Raw genomic sequence first — 23,119 nt, forward strand, 5'->3', positions numbered from 1 at the left:
ATAAAAAATATGTAGCACTGAAATTCCGAGAATACAAAATCTAATATAAATACTATTTTTTATTAACATTTTTTAAATTTCAGAAAAGGGAAGATCTTTCCACATAAATTAAATTAATGAGCCGTACTAGATAAAAGTCTACCATATTAGTATGGACTTGGAAGAGCACAAAACTTTACTTACCATGTTCTTTATCACAGTACAGAGAATATTTATATTCAGGTAGCCATGTTTTTCACTCATGCCAATTCACTGAACATTTATATTTAGGTATTTAGTGTACTTAAATATACCATGCCATAGATTTTCATCTACATAGAATTTAAGCATATTATTAATGTAATCTTCTCTGAAGCAACATGTCAAGTGTTTCTAATAACATAAGAAAATACTAGCAACTATATTTGCCTTATGAAGAAATAACCAAATCCTTAAGTAATTGAGCTGACTGAGACACTGTGATCATGGTTGCTTCATTCCTACCTATAAGACAAATGGTATAATTACATTAAAGACAGAAAATGTGCCCCCGCTCCTTCCATGGACTTCATACTAGGGTCCACATCCCTGAGAGCCTTGTAGGAGGCCAGGCTGGTCCAGGGAATCCCAGGTAACACATATCCCACTTCTTGCTACACTCTTTTTAGCCTGTTCAATAGCCCCAGACTATACTGCCACCCCTGGGATCCATATATAGGCCTACTACTTTGGAAAAAGGCTTCAGCTTTACTAAAGGCCAGGCAGGATCTAGGAATCCCAGGTAAGACACCACTCACTGCCAACAAACACTCCTTAACCCCACCACCACCACTACCACCACCATCACCACCAACACACACACACACACACACACACACACACACACACACCCTGGGCTTCTTTGTATCCTGGTCTACAACTTTGAAAGAAGACTTCTGCTTTATTAAAGGACAGGCTAGATGTAGGAACCCTGGCACAGACAGTTGTACTGGAGGCCAGGCTGATTCTAGGGACCCAAGAGGCCAGACCAGATCTAGAGACTCCAGACTGTATCCCCTCCCTTGAGCTCCATATCCTGGTCTACAACTTCAGAAGAAGACCAGCTTCAACAAAGACCAGGCCAGATCTACCAACCCCTAGCCCCCGAACCAGAGGAGACACCCTATTGGGTCTGAAGACATGCTAATCACCAGAACTCTTGGCCATTTTGGTCAGAAGAACTGAGAAGAAACAGAAACCAAAGAACAAACCCCTTATGCAACAAAGCAAAAAGAAGGAATCACCACCTAGTCCTATAATCATCTCAAATCCAGATTCTGAAATGCCAATGTAAGAACACAGTCAATAACAGAAAAGGCAACAACAAGACCTGAACAATCCAACACAGTTGAAGCACAAGAAAACGATCTAAAAATGACTTTATGAAGATTATAGAGGTCCTTAAAGAGGATATTAAAAATCTATTAAAGAAATTGAGGAAATGACAAATAGAAAATTGGAAGAAATAAATATATCCCTAAAAGAAAGCCAAGAAAAAACAAACAAACATAAGAAGGAAGCTGTTCAAGACCTGAAATGGAAATAGAAGCAACAAAGAAAACACAAACAGAAGGAATCCTGGAAATGGAAAATCTGAATAAGTGAACAGGAACAAGAGATTCAAGCATCACCAACAGAATACCAGAGAAGAGATTTTGTGAGTGACTGAGGGCATGTGGGGATGGGAGCATGAGTGATCAAGTTGGGGGAAAGGGATGTAGGGGGAGGGTACAGAAAGAGACTACTGGAGAGCAGGACCATTTTGGGATCAGGTAAAAGCCTGGCACAAGGCATTCTCCCTGGAAGCTACATGGAAGATCCCAGCTTAGACTATTAGCAATAGCAGATATGTAACCTGAACTGGCCATCTCCACTGACCAGATTGGTACCTATCCCAGCTGTTATCAGAGAGGCTTCATCCAGCAACTGATGCAAACAGTTGCAGACACACAGCCAAACATTTGGTGGAGTTCGGGGAATCCTGCAGAAGAGGAAGAGAAAGGATTATGGGAGCCAGAGGGGTCAAGGACACCACAAGAAAATTTACAGACTCAACTAACCTTGGATCATAGGAACTCACAGAGACTGAACCAACAACTAGGGATTCTGCATGAGTATGGCTTAGGCCTTCTACATATGTTACAGTTGCATAGCTTGGTCCTTTTGTGGACTTCTAACAGATGGAACAGGGGCCATCTCTGACTTGTTACTGGCTTTGGGGACCCCAATCCTCATACTGGTTTGCCCAGACTTAATACATGAGTCTTACTGCAACTTGATGTGCCATGTTTTGACAGTCACGGGAGACACACCCTTTCCTAAACAGAAACAGAGGGGTAGAATGGGGGTGGGAACAGAGGGAGTTGGGGCACGGAGAGACTAGGGGGAGAGGAAGGAGGGGAAACTGTGGACAGGATGTAAAATGAATAAATAAATTTATTTTTAAAAAGAGAATGGCATAATGGCTAAGCATCAAAACTTTTAAAAAATCTTCACCAAATTTAAAGTATTTATAACTACAATAATTATTTTTCTTGTAGATAGAAGAACCAATTGAAGTACTTATTGGGCAGTCAAAGTTGAGGTTTCTGTTAGACAAGACCATAATTTTATCATGAGGTAAGATCACTTGTTCATGCCTTAAATATTAAATACCTTGAAGATTAAAATGTGGAAGTTTTCAGATTATAATTACACGTTCTTATACAAAATGTCAAAGTTGCTACCAATGGAAATAGTGTTTTCAATGAAGTTTCATATTTTACAATGGCTATATTTAAGGGTACAAATCTTTAATAAAAGCAAATTTGGCCGGGCAGTGGTGGCGCACGCCTTTAATCCCAGCACTCGGGAGGCAGAGCCAGGCGGATCTCTGTGAGTTCGAGGCCAGCCTGGACTACCAAGTGAGTTCCAGGAAAGGCGCAAAGCTACACAGAGAAACCCTGTCTCGAAAAAACCAAAAAAAAAAAAAATAAAAAAATAAAAGCAAATTTGGTTCAAAAGCTTTCAGAAAAGAGAGGGAAAAATGAATAGATAGGCTAACTTAGTTCCCTCATGTATAGGGCATTAAAGTTAAATACATGTATGATGAATTAAAGTTAAATACTGGATATAAGGTATATTAGTCCATTAAGATGCAAATAACAGGTAAAGCAATATAAAAACCCAAACCATTGATTTTCCCAGTTATGTCTAGATAAATATTTTGATGATAGTAATGAAAATAATAACCATTTCCATGCTGAAATTAGTAAACAGCAGTTGCATGGAGTTGTCACTTATGGGTGGTGTGAGTGCTGACTTTCTGAATTCACCAGATGATGATGAACCGGGTTTGTGAGCTCCACACAAACAAATAGAGAAAATAATTTGCAGGAGCCCCTCTCTCTCGATTCCTGTTCCTCCTGTGGATGACTCCTCCACTGTTCATCTAGAAAAGAAAATCATGTTCCTAGCCTTTCCTCATCTGAAATGTTGACATCCTCCTAATGTAAAAATGATTTATTACAATCACAATGTGTTGAATATGTACTTGCAAATGACTAGATGCATTTTTTAAAAAGAAAAAAATGATAAAAAGGATTTGTGTAACATTTTTATTTTATGGCATTATTTGAAGTAGGTTAATTTGTTATTTGTGTTATTGTTTAGAAAGAATGGAGACTCAAAAACCTGGATTTAATGAAGAAATATACAAATAAGCAAAGGGAATCTAAGATACAAAAGTAATTGTTTGGATTTCCTCAATATACAACATCCAATGTTTCAGCTGATTTCTTTTACCCTATATTATTATTTGCTGTAGTGGGCATTATCACTAGGATTCTTTAGTCTATGGACATCTCATTGGTGCACTTACTGGAAATTATAACTCTCTGAATTACAGAGTGTTGTGTAGCTCTTTCTTCTAAATTGAAATATTCCTTCTTGGAAGGAGAGTGGCTCTAAAGCCTGGAAATAAATACAATTTAAAAGGTTTTCTACGCTCTCAAAATTTAGAAGATTCATAAGACCCTTCTCCAAAGCTTTGAAAGCAGAATCAATTTCTGGGGAAGAAGAGACTCTTGTGTGCTAAGCCATCGTCAAGTTGTGCAGAAAGCTCCAGGGTTGCAGTTGTCAAGAGCTGTGGTCCATGGTACATGGGGATTTTTGTCGATGAAGCTGCCTTTGAGTTACCCTCGCTCATGTAAGTAACATGGGTAAACTCACTGGCTGACCAGCTGGACATGGTTTCATTGGTGTACAATGGAAGCCTGATCTGGAGTGAATTTGTTCAAGTTTTCCAAATGAAAGTCACGGAATACAGTTTTCATTCCACAGACACTACTGCACAAACCACTGCTCCCTAGTCCTTCATGCTCCATTCGCTGCCTTTCAACAAGTGGTAGCACTTAGGAAAAACAAGCACTTGAGAACTGTTGGTCAAAGGAGAAACAAATAACATCATGAACAGCCTAATCTTTCATAAATACTTCTTTTTTCTCTAATTCCCTTTGATATTGACAGAAAATTCTGTCTTCATGGAATATCCTATTCATTTCCTAATATCCCCTTTTATTCATTCTTCGTTGCAGGAAAATTCCTCTGAAAGGATATATTACTACTTCCCTGCTGTTACACATAATTTTTTATTGAATCTAAACTATTATAAAACAAACTCCATTCAAATAAGATTTTTGTATATGTAGAGAGTTTTACCTGTATAAATATGTTTGTAGTGCATGCATGCCCATTTCTTGAGGTGGTTAGAGCAGGGTGCTAGATTACCTGGAATTTTGGTTACTGATAATTATAAGCTGCTATATGGCTTTTGGGCACTGACCTGGGGTCATCTACAAGAACATCCATTGCTTTTAACTACTGAGCCATCTCTCCTGACTCAACTCAATTCATCTAAATTCTGCAAATAAGTGAGATAATATCCTAAATCACCTTGAAATATCAATAAAATAATTATAGTGAATATATTTAATGTATCAACATTTTCTCATACCCCTCAGAAATTTTTCATGATCAAATTTGTTGTCCCCACATTTCTACTTCTCTGAGAGTGACCCCTCTTGCTTTGGTCACTATATATTTACTATTTTCACTTCAGATGTATTTGATCTAAACTTAGGCACCCTTCATTGCTCTGCATTCTTATGGACTGTATTTTTACATTCTTTTATCCTCAGGCAGTGTGCTTCCTCAGGTCTAAATTGAGTCTTTTTAAACAGAATATAGACTGATCCTATAACTTTTATCAATTAAGACAACTTATGGCTTTGATTAAGTTTATTCTCTTTATATTTAAAAAATGATTGTAAAGCTTTTGTGGTGGTATTTTAAAAAGTCATTTTTTAACATCTTGTGATCTATTTTGCCTCACTTTTTCTTCATTGCTGTTTTTTTCTTTTTCTGTATTGCTTGACATTTTTCTACCGCCAAGATTTTGCTCCAATTTGTCTTCTATTTTTTTCATTGTATTTTTATACAGCTTGTAGACTCTGCCTCAAAAGATAAAAGTAGAGAGAAACTGAAGAAAGACATCCAATATTGCTGGCTTTGAGGCACACACACACACACACACACACACACACACACACACACACACACACACACACATACACACATACACACAGAGAGTTTTTGTATTCTGTCCTCCATTTAACAAAACTTGAAAATTTATATTTGTTTATACTTATTGTGTTTGTGTGTATGTGTGGGTGGGCATTTGTTATAGTGCATATGTCAGAGTGAGAGCAAAACATGAAGACATCAATTCTCTCCTTCCACCATGTAGGTTCTCAGAGTTATACTCAGGCATCCGGCTTGTGGGTACCTGGCCATACTCCACAAGCCATCTTGCTATCATCCCCTCTATATACTTCTAACTTGTAAGGTTTCTGTCTGTACAGTTCCTGATGATCCAATAAAAACGGTCTTTTACTAGACCAGTCACATCACTTCTCATGTTTCCAAGATACCATCCGTGCCTTCTGACAGGTTCATTGTATGTCATAATTTGGTTCTTTGGATTTTCCTCTTGGAGTTTATTATTTTGCTTTCTGGAGTAGGGTAGGTATTTTGATGTTATTTCTTCAGGTGGGTTCCCTGAGATTTCCTCTTTCTTTTCCTAGAGGTTTCCAAGAGTCCACACGGGTCGAGTTGAGGCTGTCTTGGAAATCCCTGAAGCTATTTTTAATTTTCCTTTTTCATTATCCTTTTGCTTCACTGGCTTGGTAATTTCAAATGACCTGTTTCAAGTTTACTGATTCCTCTGCTTATGAAAGACTTTCAATGAGTGCCTCTGGCAACATTATCATTGAGCTATTGTATTTTTGAGTTACAGAATTTCTATGGTATTCTTTATACAGTTTCTACATCTTTGCCAATGTATGTATTTTATATAAAATTTTCTAATTGATTTGTTGTCTTTGTTCTACTCAAAACCATTTTAAAGATATTTATTTAACATTATTTTCTCATTGTTTTTTAAATCTTCATTGATGTTTTATTTTCTACAAATTTATTTTTGCCTCTTTTAATGACAAATGTCTTCCTTTATTTGTATGCCTTTATCTTTTGTTCAAATACTGGCACTTGAAAAAATAGCCACCTCTTTGATTGTGTATAGGCTTGTGCAATGCTGAGAATGATATTCAGCAATCCATCCATGTTCAGGTCTAGGGACATGTCATATCTTTCCTAAGATCCTCTCTGGGTTTATGCACTACAAACTCAAGTATAGAAATTATCACTTCTCTTCTAGTTCTAAAATGCCTTGCTCTTCCTATAGTCTTGGTACAACACTACATTTTTCCTGTTATGATAATCCATGATGCATACAATTCTTTCTACCATCCCAACCAGGTATGCAAAACAACACTCCTGTGGTTCTCAAAGCAAAGGACAGTAGCTTCAGATTGTCTCTTGAAAGAGAACCCATAGGGACAAGCCAAAACATTTAATTTATTTTTCCAAATATCAAGGATCACAAACACAGATAAGAAGCCAACTTTGTGTGTGTGTGTGTGTGTGTGTGTGTGTGTGTGTGTGTTTGGAGGTATTTTATTTGCTACACATTTGTCTTGGTGATGCAGTATTCTATCTGATTTCTAGAGTCTTTACCAAAACAACTTCTCCTTTATGATGTTGTTCAGTTAATGTCCATGTAAAATTAAATGTGTATTTTCTATCTTATCACCATAGTAGAATCATTCACAAATATTTCATCCTTTGGTTTTCTTCTTTGGTACATAGGTGTGGTCACTAATCTTTATTCTAACCTTGGATAGACTGAAGGATACTGTAGAAGACTGAAGTTAGCCTTATTTCCCGTACTCAGGTACAAAACACACCATTAACTTTCATTTTTTTTGAAACTTTCATTTTAGAAATAATCTTGAGCCCAGCAATGGTGTTGGACACCTTTAAGTCCAGCACTCAGTAGGCAGAGCCAGGTGGATCTCTGTGAGTTCGAGGCCATCCTGGTCTACAGAGCAAGATCCAGGACAGGCACCAAAACTACACAGAGAAACCCTATCTTGAAAAACAAAAAAAAAAAAAAAAAAAAAAAAAAAAGAAAGAAAGAAAGAATCTTGAGAGTGTTGTCACCATGTGTGTTGGTGTGTTCTCTTCACAATTAATGTTTCTGTGATTTCTAGATATTGGTTATTCCCGTCAAGATGCTCTCTCTTCTTCATGGTTTGTTATTTTGTTTGTTTGTTTGTTTGTTTGCTTGTTTGTTTCAGATAGTATCTCATGTAGCCTGGGCTGGTTTCAAACACATTATATACCAGGAAGTTATCTTGAAATTATTATCTGCCTGACTCAGCCTCTCAAATGCTGGGAGTACACAATTGTTCCATCTCATCTGACCCCTTCACTGTTTTCAAATAGTCTTGCTTACTTCCTCTTCTGTGGTCTTCTCTACTTTTATATTTGAATTTACATGTTCAGTTCATGCTTTGTCAATTCTGAAATATTCTTATATTTCATTTGAAATAAATTCTGCTACTATGTCTAGAAACACATTAATTTTTGTTATTGCCAATGTGTTCTCAAATATATTTAGCATATTTTTCTATTTTAGTTTTCTTCTCTATGAATTTTTTTCATTCTTCTCTCATATATTACACCCCAACCACAGTTTCCCCTCCCTCCACTCCTTCCAGGCTCTTCCTTCTGCGTGCCCTCTCCCCGACATCCACTCCACCACTGCCTCCCCTAAGAAAAGAGCAGGCCTCCCAGGGACATCAACCAAACATGGCAGAGGAAGTTACACTAAAACCAGGCATATGTCATCACATCAGGGCTAGATGAGGCAACTCAGAAGGAGGAACAATATCCCGCAAGTAAGCAAAAGAGTGAGAGAAAGTCCGTGCTCCCACTGTTAGGAATCTCACAAGAATACCAAGCTATTCACCCATATATGTAAAGAACCTAAGTTAAACCTATATGGGCTCCCTAATCTCTGTAACTGTCCATGAATCCCGGTTGATTCTGTGGGCCATGTTCTCCTGGTATGCCTGACCTCTCTGGTTCCTCCAGTCCTTCCTCCCTCTCCTCCCCAGGACATACTGAGCTCTGCCTAATATTTGTCTGTGGGAGGCTGCATCTGCTCCAATCAGTTGCTGGATGAAGCCTCCCAGGACTCTTTGATGATGATTATGCTAGGCTCGGGTTCCAGAACACTCTTCAAGCAGGACAAACTGTAGGGTAAAGGTTTTATGGCTGGGTTGGTATCTCAATCCCTCCAATTGAGACCTTGCCTGGTTTAATTTTTATTTTTTCAATTTTGATTTCTTAAATTACTACTAATCATATGGAAAACAGAGGTAAAATAAGAAAATATAGTTTGTTTAAATTTCATTGCCAATCCTATCCTCTCTGTGTGTCAATTTCAGATCCTGTGGGTTGATTATTTTACTGTCAGGTAATTTATTTGGCTTCATAGTATACCTGCTTAGTTTTTACTTGTCAGAAGACAGGTTTTGTCTTCCTTTGAACTGAATTCTTTTTGTTTCTGATTTACCTATAGATGTATTTGTAAACATATACTACTTGAAAGAGTTAGATTCCATTGATTCTTATGTTTTAATATTTTATGTTTTATTATACTTCAGTGATATGTTAAAAATTGTATGTTTTATAATATGTTGTATATAACAATTTCCATTCCCACTGGTAGTAACAGTCTGGAAGTGACTTCTATAACTTTATGAGCTGATTATTTTCTTGTCCTTGGTTGTTTTTATTTTTTTCTCATTCTCATCTCCTAATGACTACCATGTTGTGAACTTAAAGCACAGACCCTATGGGCTTGAAAGTCTCCACTGCTTTGTGTTGCTCTCTCCTCTCCAGCACTGTTCAGACACTGGGAGATTCATTTCCTGTTCCTGTCACAGCCAACTCCACATCTCAGGGGCTGTCTTGAGTTCTGTCATGGTTTCCTTCTGTTGAGAGAAAGCTTAGAAAATTTTCATGTGAATGTGAAGCCTGATGAGTTTATCTGGTATGTTTCTCTTCACTCAGAAAACATTTTCATTATATAATGATCTGTCTTTGGAAAGTCAATATTTTGTAATTCTTATCTTTTTATATTTCCTAACAGATAGATAAACACAAGTCCTAAGGAAATAACCAGAATCATTATTTAATGGACTGCAGTGTTTTCGTTCACTGTCTCACACACTATTTCACTGAAACTTCTTACAAGGTCTCCAGGAACTTAACATTGTCAAATTGAATGATGAATTTTATTTCACTATATTTATTTTACAACACTATTTGCCAACAACCCCCTTCCCTTTGATTTTTCTTTCTCTTGGTCCATGATGTTCTCTGAATTTCTACTTTTTGGTGTTCTAACTTCAGAAAAGTGACTCTAATATAACACGGTCCAAAAACGATATTGTGATTGTTTTGATCAATAAACATTAGGGCTGCCCAATCATTTGACACTACAACATGAAACATTCATAGTCATCCAGGGATGTATGTGGTTTATAGGCTGCAGGTTGAACACACATTGAACCTTTCATATTCTCTTTTAGTCAGATTACTTTAAACACAATGTATTCCCTCATATTACGTGTGTGTGTGTGTGTGTGTGTGTGTGTGTGTGTGTGTGTGTGTGTGTGCATTGTAGTTTAGATTCGACAGACATACGCAAAAGTCTAATATATATTTGGGAATTGCAATAACTAGTGAATCTAGACCCAACTTTACAAATCATTATCTTCTGTCATAAAAAAAGATTTCCTCTCATCTCAAATACAGAACAAATGTGATTTATTCTTCCTATTGCCTGACCAATATTTCTAATTTGCAGTCTGTCTAATTAACTTTTTAAATGTTTTAACTGCCTTCTAATCAATAATGATAGTTGCCAACATGATCATTTTGGACAGAACTAAAAAAAAGTCTTCCTGACTGAGGTAACCCAGACCCAGAAAGACAAGCATGGTATGTACTCACCCATAAGTGGATATTAACTGTAAAATATAACCATGATACAATCCACAGTGCCAGAGAAGTTAGGTAACAAGGAGACCCCAAAGGGGAACAGGGAGGCATGGATTTCCCTGAGAAGATGAAATAGAAGAGATCTACTGGGCATACTGGGTGCTTGTAGGGGGAACATGAGGGATTAGGTTGGATGAATGGATGGAGAGGAAGTAATGAAAAATACATCTTAATGGGGGAATGTTTTGGGGTAAAGTAGAAACCTGGCCCCAGGGAAATTCCCAGGAATCTATTAGGATAGGTAGCTTCTTTGGAATAATCTTTTTGTTCAATGTGAAGATATTTTGCTCTCATTGGTTTAATTACGAGCCAATTGGTCAGTAGCTAGGCAGAAAGAGGTTAGGCAGGAGAGCAAGACTGAGAAAACGTTGGGTAGGAGGGCAAAGTCACCAGCCAGACACAGAAGAAGTATGAGATTAACATGCTGTGCTGAAAAAAGGTACCATGAAGTGGTAGAACATAGAGAGGAAATATGGGTTAATTTAAGTTGTAAGAGCTAGTTTTTAATAAGACTAAGTAATTGGCCAAGGATTTATAATTAATAAGTCTCTGAGTGGTTATTTAGGAGCAAACTTGCAGGACAGAAAATTCTGCCTGAACTGGCCACCTCCTGTAATAAAATTGGTAAGTACCCCAATTATCATCAGATAGCCTTAATTCAGTGACTGATGGAAACAGATCCGCAGATCCACAGTAAAGCATTAGTTTGCACTCAGGGAATCCTGTTGAAGAGAGGGAGGAAGGATTGTAAGAACCAGGGAGGTCAAGGACATCACGGGAACCCATGGAAACAACTAAACTGGGCCCATAGGAGCTCACAGACTCAATACCGGACAGCTAAGGAGCCTGAGTGGGGCTGACTTAGGCCCTCTACATATGTATGACTGTTGTGTAGCTTAATCTACTTGTGGGATTCCAAGTGGTGGAAGTAAGGCTTGTCCCTATTGCTTTGGCTGGTTTCCAGAAACCTATTCCTCATTTACGGTTGCCTTGCCCAGCCTTACTAAAAGGGGAGGACCTTAATCCTACCTAACTTGATAGTCCAAGCTTTGTTGACACACCCCTCTTTCTGAACAAAAACTGAAAAGGAGTGGATGGTAGAGCAGGGACAGCTGGAGGGATGGGAATGGGAGGAGACAAAGGAGAGAAAACTGTGATTGGGGTGTAAAATAAAGGAATAAAAATTTTAATTAATAATAAAAAAGAGATAAAAATAAGGACAAAAAATCAGTGAAAAATATCAGCAAATGGAAATGAACACCAACATTGATCAAAAGAAAAAATATTAAAATTTCAGTAGCTACCTCATACCCATCAGAAAAGCAAAGGTTTAACATAAGTTGTAGAGATAAATGTGCAACAAAAACATTTATGGACTGTCATTTCTGGAAGAACTGGAGTTAGTGCAACCATTTATTAAAGTATAAAATATTTAGTAATCTTAAATGAGAATGTTCTTTCATTTCTAAGTATTTGTACATGAAATTCTACACGTTCAAACATCTTGAGACATATAGCTATGTGCTGATGTCTTTTTGTAATAAAAGAAACTTCATATATATATAAATATATATATATATATAATGATGAATAATATATTTGTTTATTAGTATTTGTCTGCTCTGATTGACATACAAAGAAATAGGGACTGTAATTTCAACAACATAAATAACTTTCTGATAGTTTGTATTTTGGAAGTCCACACTCAGAGTTCTGCCTAGTTCTCCTCATATAAGTTATATGTGACTCTTCCAAAAAAAGCTGCTTCTTCGCTGTTTCTTCTCTGGTTTTTGCCCAGGTAGGTACACAGTTAAGAGAGTGAAGATGTTCTTCCGGTCTTCCTCCTCTCTGTGTCTATACTTTCCCCTCTCTTCTCTCCTTTCTCTATCTGTGTTCTTCACATATTTCCACATATTTATTTTACATCACTATTTGCCAACAACCCCTTTTCCTTTGATTTTTCTTTCTCTTGGTCCATGATGTTCTCTGAATTCCTACTCTTTGGTGTTCTAACTTCAAAAAAGTGACTCCAATATAACACGGTCCAAAACACGATATCGTGATTGTTTTGATCAATAAACATCAGGGCTGCCCAATCAGTTGACACTACAACATGACATTTTGGTGTACAAATATTGCTGAAACATTCATAGTCATCCAGGGATGTACCATAAGTGCTAATAAAATAAAACACAAGAAACCATATAATTTCTTGTCTGTCTGCTACAATATTTCAATTAAAATGAGTGGTAAAAAAAGATTAGACTTCAAAGTTACCTGACTTTTTTGTAGTAGAATTAGTATATTCTGAGAATAGTAAAACAATGTTAAAAGAATCTCTGTGCAATTTGTTTTACTTTTTGAAATTATAATTAGATCATTTCTTCTTTCCCTTTCCTCCCTTCAACCAACTCCTCCAATGGAACCCTCTTGCTCTCTCTTAAATTCATGGGCTCTTTTTCTTAATTGTTATAAACATATATACATATGTGTGTATATACTTTCATTTATACACACGAATACACGCATATTAGATTTCAAGCTACATGAATATATATATGCACATAAATATGGACTTCTCGGTACATATTTTGTTTTTTGTATATGTACAATCTCAGGGTTGACTGCTTGGTATTGGAAAACAAATTGGTGGACTATTCCCTAAGAAATACCATTTCAGATTTTGTCATCCAAGAAACATCAGGTTTTTATCATCTGCTGTCCAATTATACTTACCTTGATGTCATTAACATATACATTTTCCTTCCAAATTTAATCTCACTCTATCCATGATATCAACTGGATTTCACTGTGTATTCTGTAGGCATACACTTGGAATTGTGGATGTCTCTGTTTGGCCTTGCCTGACAGGCATAATTATCTGCATATTACCATCTCTGTAGATGCTAAAGGTAGTGTTTGGCTCAAATGGTGCTGGACATAGAGAGTGTCCCAGTTTTGCCAGGCCGGTGATGCACACCTTTAATCCCAAAATCAAGAGGCAGAGGCAGGCAAATCATGTGAGATAAAGACCATCCTTGTCTACATAGGAGTTCCAAGCCAACCAAAGGCTACCAATGAGACAATATTGAAAAAAAAATAATAGTAATTTAGAAAAATAATAATAATGATTACGATGGTGATGTCCCAGTTTTATTTTCACTATTAAAATACATAAATATTTAAGAAGAAACATGCTCATATGTGATTTAATATCTATTACTCTACCATGCCATAACAAATAGTACATAAAACAAAGTTTATCAATATTTGGTTACTTTTCTTGACTTTCCGAATGATGTCCCAAAATTACATACTGTACATTTTTATGTTTTCCTATTTTTTTTAATTTCAAAACAAAATACTAGAATATCTATTTAAATAATAATATCATATACAAGTCTATAATTTCACAACTGATTCTACTATATAAACTTCCTGGCAACTTGTTAGTTTCTAGGGTTAGGAACTCAATTTTTATTGCTAATTTGCTTTTGTTGAGCTAAATGGTACTCTTCATGGTCTTACAGTCTTTGTTTTGTGAAATTTCAACTTGATAAAAGCAATTAAAGTTGCAGTTTCAGAGTATAATTTGTAAAAGAGTTAAATATTACTGATGTCTGATATAAAATATTTAGAAAACTCATTAACTTAGAGATATTATGATACTATTGTAGAGAATTTAAGTTTATATTTCCTAAGTCATTCTTCAAGTGATCAGTTTTGATAAATAAATAATAGGTAATAAAATGTAAATTGAATTCTCCTTGCTATATATGTTTTAAATAATCATAATTGTTTTTTAAAAACATATTGCCAGTTTTACTATGCTCATAAAATACATAATTCTAGAAGATAATTTAGTTGAACAAAACTAAAATTTACATGTAATAATGTACATGACAGAGATTCAGTTGAAAGAATACCTACTGCATATTTCTTTTTAAATTATTCTTTGAGCATTTCACACAATTTCTTTGATCATATCCTCCCCACAAGTCTTCCTCAGTAAACTTCTGACTAAGAGTCCATTTTATTTTGCTTTTCTTTTCTATTCTATTTCCTATAGACCTCTCCAGATTATTTTGAAACAATTCTTCAATTCCCGTAATTTTGTTTGTATATATGTCAAGGTTTATGTTCAAAATAAATACATGCATGTTTTGAAAATTACAACCATAATAAAATTTTATGTCTAAGGATATTAACAACTGCTTAACAAAAATAATTATCTGTGATGTCCTCTTCTGGTTTCCTCAAGTACCAGACACAATACATACATACAGGTAAAACACGCATACACATAAAAGTAAACAAAAGGTTTTTTAAAAGAGCCTTTGTTCCCGAAAAAAATAAAAATAACAAAAAAAAACGTTTTGGATGTGTTTCTATTCTACAGATGTCATTTAACAGGACTATTCGCACTCTTCCTTTCTTGTTTACTAGTAACTAAATCTAGACCATGTTCATGCTCGGCATGAGACAGTTTCATAGCTGATGCTTCCCAGAGTCCTATGGAGCCTCATGGTTTGCCTTTGTAAAACCTAGCAGCCATTAATGCCCCTGTCAATATCACATACTCTCAGAGGGTCACAACCCAGACTTCTCAAATTCCATCCTGCTTTCTTCATTTGTTAGCTGCGTCTGTAAAAGAACTTCCTTTTCAACTCAGGTCACCCTAAAGTCCTGACTGCAGAAAGGTTACAGAAGAGCTTCATCTCCCTTTTTCAGTTAGGATTTGTCCCCCTATCTGGATTCTTTAAAGGTAAATATATGTTCCTGTAAATTCTGTGTAGTAACAGAGTGTGACCTTTTGTGCTCTTTACCTAATTTTAACATATTACAAACATGTAAGGAAATACCCCAGCAAAGAAATTAACACCAATGAAATCAACGTACAGGATCATTCTGTGAACATAAAGACGCCCTCTGTTGTTCACCCCTGTTTTTACAACTGCTTTCTTTTTATCCATTATCAATAGGCCACTAGCACTCTTTTATCATTTCTATATTTCTAGAACTTTGTCATTATAGATGTTATGTAATAGACACAGTAAAGGCTGAGGAGACTGTTCCTTGGGTAGGACTGTTTGCTGGGTAAGCATGAAGAACTGAGTTCGAATCCCTAGCATTTATGCAAAAATCTAAGAATCTCCAGGCATTTCACAGTAGCCCCACTAACATTGGAGGCAGAGACAAGAGCATTGCTTTAGCTTACTGACAGACAATACATAGACACCTCACATACACTCATGCACACAAATACAAGCTCATAATTATGCACATACAAAGTGCACATAAAATAGTATGTAGCTTTTAAGAACTAACAGTTATTCAGTCAGTATTGTTTCCTAGAGATTTGTCCAAGTTAGTGTGGATGTCAATGACAACTGCCTACTCTAGGTCAGCTATATCTAGTCCATGATATCTTTCTATGATATATCCAGTCATGATGTTCCTATAGTCAGCCACTGAAAGACACCTGCTATAATTTTGTCTTTCTGGAGTACTCATTGTTTGTTAGAGTCTCTATAACCTACTGAAGCATTTCTTCAGATCCATTGCCCATTAAAATATCAGACTGTCTAACTCTTATGACTTTATAAGAGATCTTTATAATCTAAATAAAAGTTCCTTATCAAATTAATATTCTGGAAACATTTGTCCAAGTGTGAAACTTCCCATTTCATTCCATTGATAACACATCTAACTGGCAATTATTTTTAGTTTTGAATAAGTCAAATGTACCTTCTGTTTCCCTTTATAGTTTATGCATGTTATTGATGAAAAATACCCATGTTGAAGCTGAAAATATATTTCTTTAGGCTTTATTTCAAACAGATATCATTTAAGATTTTGAATTAATACCTATTTTTCTTTTACAGTGATTTTTGTATAGTGAGGTAAGGACTTTGGTCTATTTCATCTGTCCTACATGTATATTTAGTAGTGATAGCATCATTTGTGACAAAGAGGATACTTATCCCTATAGAATTGCTTAGAAACTTGGTTGAATATGACTTTTCCATTTGTTTATAAATGGATCCATTTCTGGGCTTGTGTTATTCTTCTCCATTGATTTTTTTTTTAGGATTCTCTACACCATTATCATTCTTTTTTCATTATTGATGCTTTTCATCAAGATATGGTATTGACATTTCGAAAGTCAGTGATACAAGCCTGCAGTCTTTTCTCTATAAGCTCCTTTTGATTCTTTTATGTGCTTGAAATATCCATGTAAATTGTGTAATCTGTTCTACCTAGAATTTCTGCCATTTGAATGAGATCATGTTGAATCTTAGATAAAATTATGGAGAAAGATGATTATCATCATACAGAGTATATAAGGGTTCCACTATTACCCTTTGGCTTCAAGCCAAATACTCTCTTTTTACTTAGATGGCCAAGTTTGTCATTGTGTTCAGTTGTCAGTGCAAGGTGTTCAGATCATCATGTTAGATCAGCCCACGTAATGGTAGATTAGGAAGCAAAGAAGAGGGCTCAATTGGAAGTCCGGAGTGCAAAAGATATTTATAATGTTAAGCTTGTTAGACTAATTGCATTGAAAACCTTCTTGTACCAGTCATCTATTGACACATTATTATCATCCATTTGAATTTACTTTTGTTAGGGTAGGAGTATATGCTTAGGAAATTCTTACCTGATTTTATCATAAATTATTTAGCTTCCTATACACACCTATAGACACTATTATTACCCTTTGCAAAATAAAATTGTAAATGGATTTTAAATTAATAAGTAGCATGAATAAACCATGAGTATACACACTGATAAATTTCATAAATGAACATATTCATGCAATCTACAATCAGAATATTAATAGAACATGAGACTCATGTCCTTGTTCATTTCACGTGCCTTTACTAAATTCTAGAAGGTAATATTTTAACTATTAGTGCTAAAATACTTTGGCCAGATAATGTTCATCAGATAAAAGTACATCAGTGAATTCCTCATCAAGTGTTTTCTACCAAGAAATTTATTTCCTATATTTAAAAAAAGAGAGAGAACCTGTATATAAAGTAATACTTGAAAGTGTTCATTATGTGACCAAATAAATTCATTATGGAAATTTAGAAAGTGGAGGATGAGTATTATTGCTGCGATCATCTCATTATGTAAGTAGAACAGGAGGCCAGCCAAATACCACCCTGTAAGACTGACTTAAACATGTTCACTTTATTTCCATGTTTTCCATTTAAACAAACAAGGTATAATTAAGGCAATAACATAGCAATAATATCTGAATGTTTCACAGCATTTAGAAATGAGGTGCTTATATATTGTGTATTAGTTTTCAAACTACATTTGTAATTAGTCCATATATAAAACACAATTCCAGAAAAGAAAAATGTTGTCTTTGGAAAATCCAAAGGAAAACAATCCTACCTTTAACATTATAAAATGACTTTGAGAGGTTAGTAAACTTAATATCCCTCTCAGATAGAGTTTACAGTTCACACTTGCAAAACATTTTCAAGGAAATGACCAAGTTAACCTTGGATCTCAAGGTCTCTCTATTGTTTGTTTTTGTTTTTCCTGCTACTTTCACATTATCCCAGCAGTTCAAACAATGAGTTTCAGAGCAACATGATAGTGTACACAGCCTCAATTTAATGCATTTAGAAGTCATTACTAATAGTTTTCTTTTCTTGTTCTGAAAATGTTGAAATGACCCACAAAGATATGGGGTCATAGAAATTGCTTGCTTTTCTATGTCTCAATTTGTCTGATCACAAGGTGAGAACAACACATCTCATCTACTTTGGTCTTTGGGACTTTAAGACTAAATAAGTCCCCAAAGTTTTAAGGACTTCACAAGAAAAGAGGCATATAAATAGGATTAATAACATGTCTGCCAGATAGTGATGGGAAATGTGCGAAAGAGTATTTCCAAATATCTAAAAAGTCAAAACACTCACTTTTATCAGCTCTTAGCAATAACCTCTAAGAAGATTAAAGACCCTTCTCTTTTGTGTAATAATCCCTACTAGCTATTTAGCTCAAAAATTTTCAAAGAATTTGCCCAAATGATAGAAGAAAGTTCACACTATTAAAGAAAAAAATATATGAGTTTAATAAAGACCTATAGAAATGATGTCACATGACAGAGTGCATAGTACTTTAAAAACTGCAAATCTTTTGAAGAAAGATGAAAATGGAGGAGATGCTCTCTCATCTGTAAAAGCTAGTACTATTTTAGAAGAAAATGTAGAAGGACTCATAAGATCTTCCATTGCAGCCTCACTCAGAGGGGGATGTGATCTTCAGAACCAAATGAGAAAAACAAATACACAGAGAACACTTCCTTGAAGAACTCACATTAACCTGAATGAATTTGATTCAGGTTATGAACCATAGATGATTGAAGAAATATCAGAATGTCTCACAAACCACCTTTGACAAAGGGTAAAAAACAGTTTGTAATGGAGGACATTTCAGAAAACTAAAAAATAAGCAAATGTTCTGCATTTTTACAAAGACTATTCTGATCATGTTCCAGGTAGAATACAAAAATGAATAATTATAATTTCTTGAAAAATAATCTAATTAATAAGATGTTTCTAATCTCTTTAGAGTTAGAACTTATTCCAGAGACCATGGATGTCAACATAATAATTTTACAGAGCTAAAATTAATTTGCAGAAATCTCAGGGTTTCCTAAAGCCTTTTCCAAAAAGAAAAAGAAAAAAGAAAAAAATTATAATTGCATTGGAAAACTGAGCAACCCATTGGAGCTTTTCTTACCTCTGTTTCTGCATGAAAATAAAGATATAAATGATAATAAAAATATCCAAGCTGAAATCCAAATTTAATCATTCTATGTATGTTTGCAATTTTTGACCACTAAAAACAAACAAACACAAAGAACCCAGGACTTCATCTATGGGTCACGTCAAACACCTCCTGAATATGGTTAATTTCACCATTTTATGAGCACATGAGAAGAGTGTAGTGACCATAACTTTTAATTGTTGAGGAAGCACACAACACTTTATGTTTCCTGTCCCTGGAAGAATGACCACCACACTATCCTTGTCATTTTCTATGACATCTGCTGGCTATACTCTCCCAAGTCCACTTCATAATCCTCTTTACTTAAACTCTATTGTTTCTTTTATTTTACCCTTTTTTGATTCCCAAGGTGTTCCTGACAAAACCACCAGCAAATAACTACCATGATTCAGTACTTACTTAACAGTGTGTCAATCATTCATTCAACCTGACTTTCTCACAGGGCCCTGAAAAGTACTTTAGTTCCAGTAGCTAAGAATTTTGTAGATCATTAAAAAAAAAAAAAAAAAAAAAACAAAACAAAAACAAAAAACAGCAATTATCAGTAGAAAGTAGAGGCAATAAAATGGAGCATTAATTGATTTTTTGATTGATTGACTGATTATGCTTGTATCAGATACCAAGGACTGAACCGAGGGTCTTCTACACTCTTGACAATGTTTTTGCCTAAGCTGTATGCTAAACCAGAAAAGCAGTAACATATTAATCATTAAAATTGTCTAGTAACTGTGATCTGTCTATTCGTCATAAAATTAGAACATGATCCCTGATACTCAGGGATTTAGTGTTCTCAAATCGATTTCAATGCACAGTTAAGACTTACAACCAGGGTTTGTGAAGCAAATACCACTTTTCAACTTTTCCTAGGCATTAAAAGAAATAGTACCTCTTCAGGCCATTCTGCAATTCTTCCCTAAGGGATGGAATAAGCCCACAGGACAGGATAAATTAAACCATCAGCTCAGAATCTATCAACAAGTTCACATCCAAGACAGAACTGGAGCTTGACAGTAAAATCTAAGTAAATGTATTTCCAACATAAAAAAAACCCTAACATATACATTAAAACAGGTATTTTAACCTGTGAAGTGGTCAAGCAGTCTCAAAAATAAACCATGATTGAAAATAAACAATATATTAAATAATACAGTATACTTTTGAACTATATTGCAAATTATATAAAATTATGACAAGCCACGTAATTTTTGTAATTAGAATATTATGCAGCAAAAAGAAATATATGATTATATATATATATGTTCTTGTCACAGTTTTTCTTTAATTTCTCAAATACTTCTTAATATATTTATTTATACAGTTTTTTATAGATAAAGTTGAATATGACATAATCTCTGAAATTTCTGTTTTTGATTTACTCTGAACTTTAGCAAGATTTTACACTTTATTATAAATATTTTCTGTGAAAAATTAATATATGAAAACAATGCACATGAATATGATATTTATTTCAGAATATTACTTTTTAGTTAAAGTGATAATAAATACAAATTTAATGTTTCTGTGATGTTTAAAATCTTTATTTTTTAAGAATTTCATACATGTATAAGTATAATGTGATTTAATAGAATCTACCCTCCTCTCAGTTCCATTTTTGCCTTTATTCATTTGACGAATATTCTTTTACCATTTTGTGTGTTCTTCCTTTAAACTTGCTGTGTCTTTTTAGTAAGCATAGATATAGGACAATCACAATATCATGGGTAGACACTCAGGGGCTGCATCCCTGAAGAAAACTGGCTCTCTTTCTCCAGAAACCACCAATTGCTAATCAATTTTCAGATATTACCAGAACTATGGGAACCCCACCGTGATTCACTGATATTACAGTTGATGCATCTTGTGCATGCCTACATTGTGCAGTCAAAGCTGTTGTGAGTTCATGCGTGCAGTGGTACTGTTGTATGGATTCACTGAAGATATCCACTGCCTCTGGCTTTTTTTTTTTTTTTTTTTGCCGGAATGTAAAGGAAGATTTAATTCTGGATATCCAAAAGCAATACAAGCCTAGACAGGGACTTCATCCAATACATCCAATGCACTGAAGGCTGGAGGAAGTGCCCACCTATCTGCAAGCTCAGCTTTTAAAGGGAAAAATCACAAGGTTACATCATTTAGGGGTCCTAGTATGGGTACAGTTCTGATTGGCTCGCTTCTAGGGACTTCCAGAAATTGCTTCTAAGGGAGTGGTTCCCTGCCACCATTTCTCATTGACAGGCCTCAGGTGGGGGCATTTCTGTGATCAGTTGCCCTGGAAACCAGGGAGAGGACATTCCATAGTCTGGCAGGCATTACCTCGTGACTATCTTGTGACTCTGTACTTTTACAGTTCCTGGTTTCTGGAATCTGAACTGACTGGTTTTAGTAATTAATGGCCTATTCCCAAAAGGAGAAATCTTAGGTCTTCATTTTAGGGTTAAAGCATTTTGGTCTTATTTCTTTTTTTTTTTTTTTTTTTTTTTTTTGTAAGAATTCCAAGTATTTAATGTGTAGCTTCACATTACATCACCTTTTTTCCCCCAAATACACAAAACAATGCATTTTCCCCCAAAAGTGAAATAAGATGTCCACATTAAAAAAATAAAGCCTACAAAAAAGTTCCAGAGCTAAAAAAATTATTCATATGGCACAGTGTGATCTCCAAAGTCCAAAATATTGAAATGAGGTCCATGTATGCGTCTTGTTTGCTTCCCAATGCACACTAACGTTACTGAGGTGAAATCACGATGTAGTTCTTCAGTCAACAGTGGACACAAATGTTTTTCTAGTTATTAAAAACAGGAGATCAAGGTGAATGTGCCGAAGTGCCTTCTTCAGTTGGATATTTTAGCATCTTGAAGAAACCTAGAGAAGGGATTTCCTTGGTTGGTCTCCATAGCTTGATAGACCAAAAACAAAAAAACAAAAAAACTGCTACAACGACAAAGAGCAACACTTTTATCCACATGGGAATGGAGCGTCCCTTCTGCGTCTTCTCCGACTTGACACCTGCCAAGGGGGCAGCATGCTTGGGGACATACTTCGACGAGAACGACTCTTCCATCCGGAAGTCACTGAGCTCTAGCGGCCGGCCGGCAGCCCCCTTGATTGGTCTGCGGCAGCTGGCACTGATTCCTGTTGGAGTAGATGCTTCATAGGGGAACATTTCCTTAAGAATATCCCTTTCCACTCGTCTTTCCTCTGTTTTCTCTCCCACTTCAGCTCTCGTCAATGGTTTCTTTGGTGTTCTTCTGGGTATGTCTGAGAATTCAGGGATTGGCAGAATAGAAGATGCATGCTTGAAATTTCCAGTCAACCTATTGACAACTAAGGATTCGTTGCTTGAAGCCTTTATAGTTTCAGCTATGGGAGTACTCTCTGAAATTACTGCACCATCTATACGAAAATGTTGTGAAGTTTCCACCCTTTTCCTTGGAGTTCTCCTCAGCCCTCTTGTGGGCTCCCTAGTTAACGCCTGCAGAGCTCCGCCTTTTGACGATCCGCTTGTCCACTCAGTCTCAGTCACTCCAGCTTGAGAATAGCTCTGATTATGCTCAATTCTTCTTTGCTTGAGTGTTACTGGAGTCTTTGCTCTGCCCTTCAGTGGCTCTCTCTTCTCAAGCTTGAGCTCTATTTTAGAGTAAACCACATTTGTCTCTCCGTACCCCACAGGTTCTTGTCCCCTAGAGTTCAAGGAATGTGGATTCTTGTAATTCCCAGGATTTTTCTACTGCTTATAGCTAATATATGTAAAATATCCATTGCTTCTCCTTCT

The 23,119-nt window shown here is 35.6% G+C and overlaps 1 pseudogene; it reads right to left on the minus strand.

Annotated features, from left to right (window-relative positions):
• Positions 1–21,879: 21,879 nt before the first annotated feature.
• LOC102903476 (lamina-associated polypeptide 2, isoforms beta/delta/epsilon/gamma pseudogene) lies at positions 21,880–22,655 on the minus strand (annotated as a pseudogene).
• Between the last annotated feature and the right edge of the window lie 464 nt (positions 22,656–23,119).

The sequence above is a fragment of the Peromyscus maniculatus genome, chromosome 6 (genome assembly GCF_049852395.1).
Source record: "Peromyscus maniculatus bairdii isolate BWxNUB_F1_BW_parent chromosome 6, HU_Pman_BW_mat_3.1, whole genome shotgun sequence".
Classification (NCBI taxonomy): domain Eukaryota; kingdom Metazoa; phylum Chordata; class Mammalia; order Rodentia; family Cricetidae; genus Peromyscus; species Peromyscus maniculatus.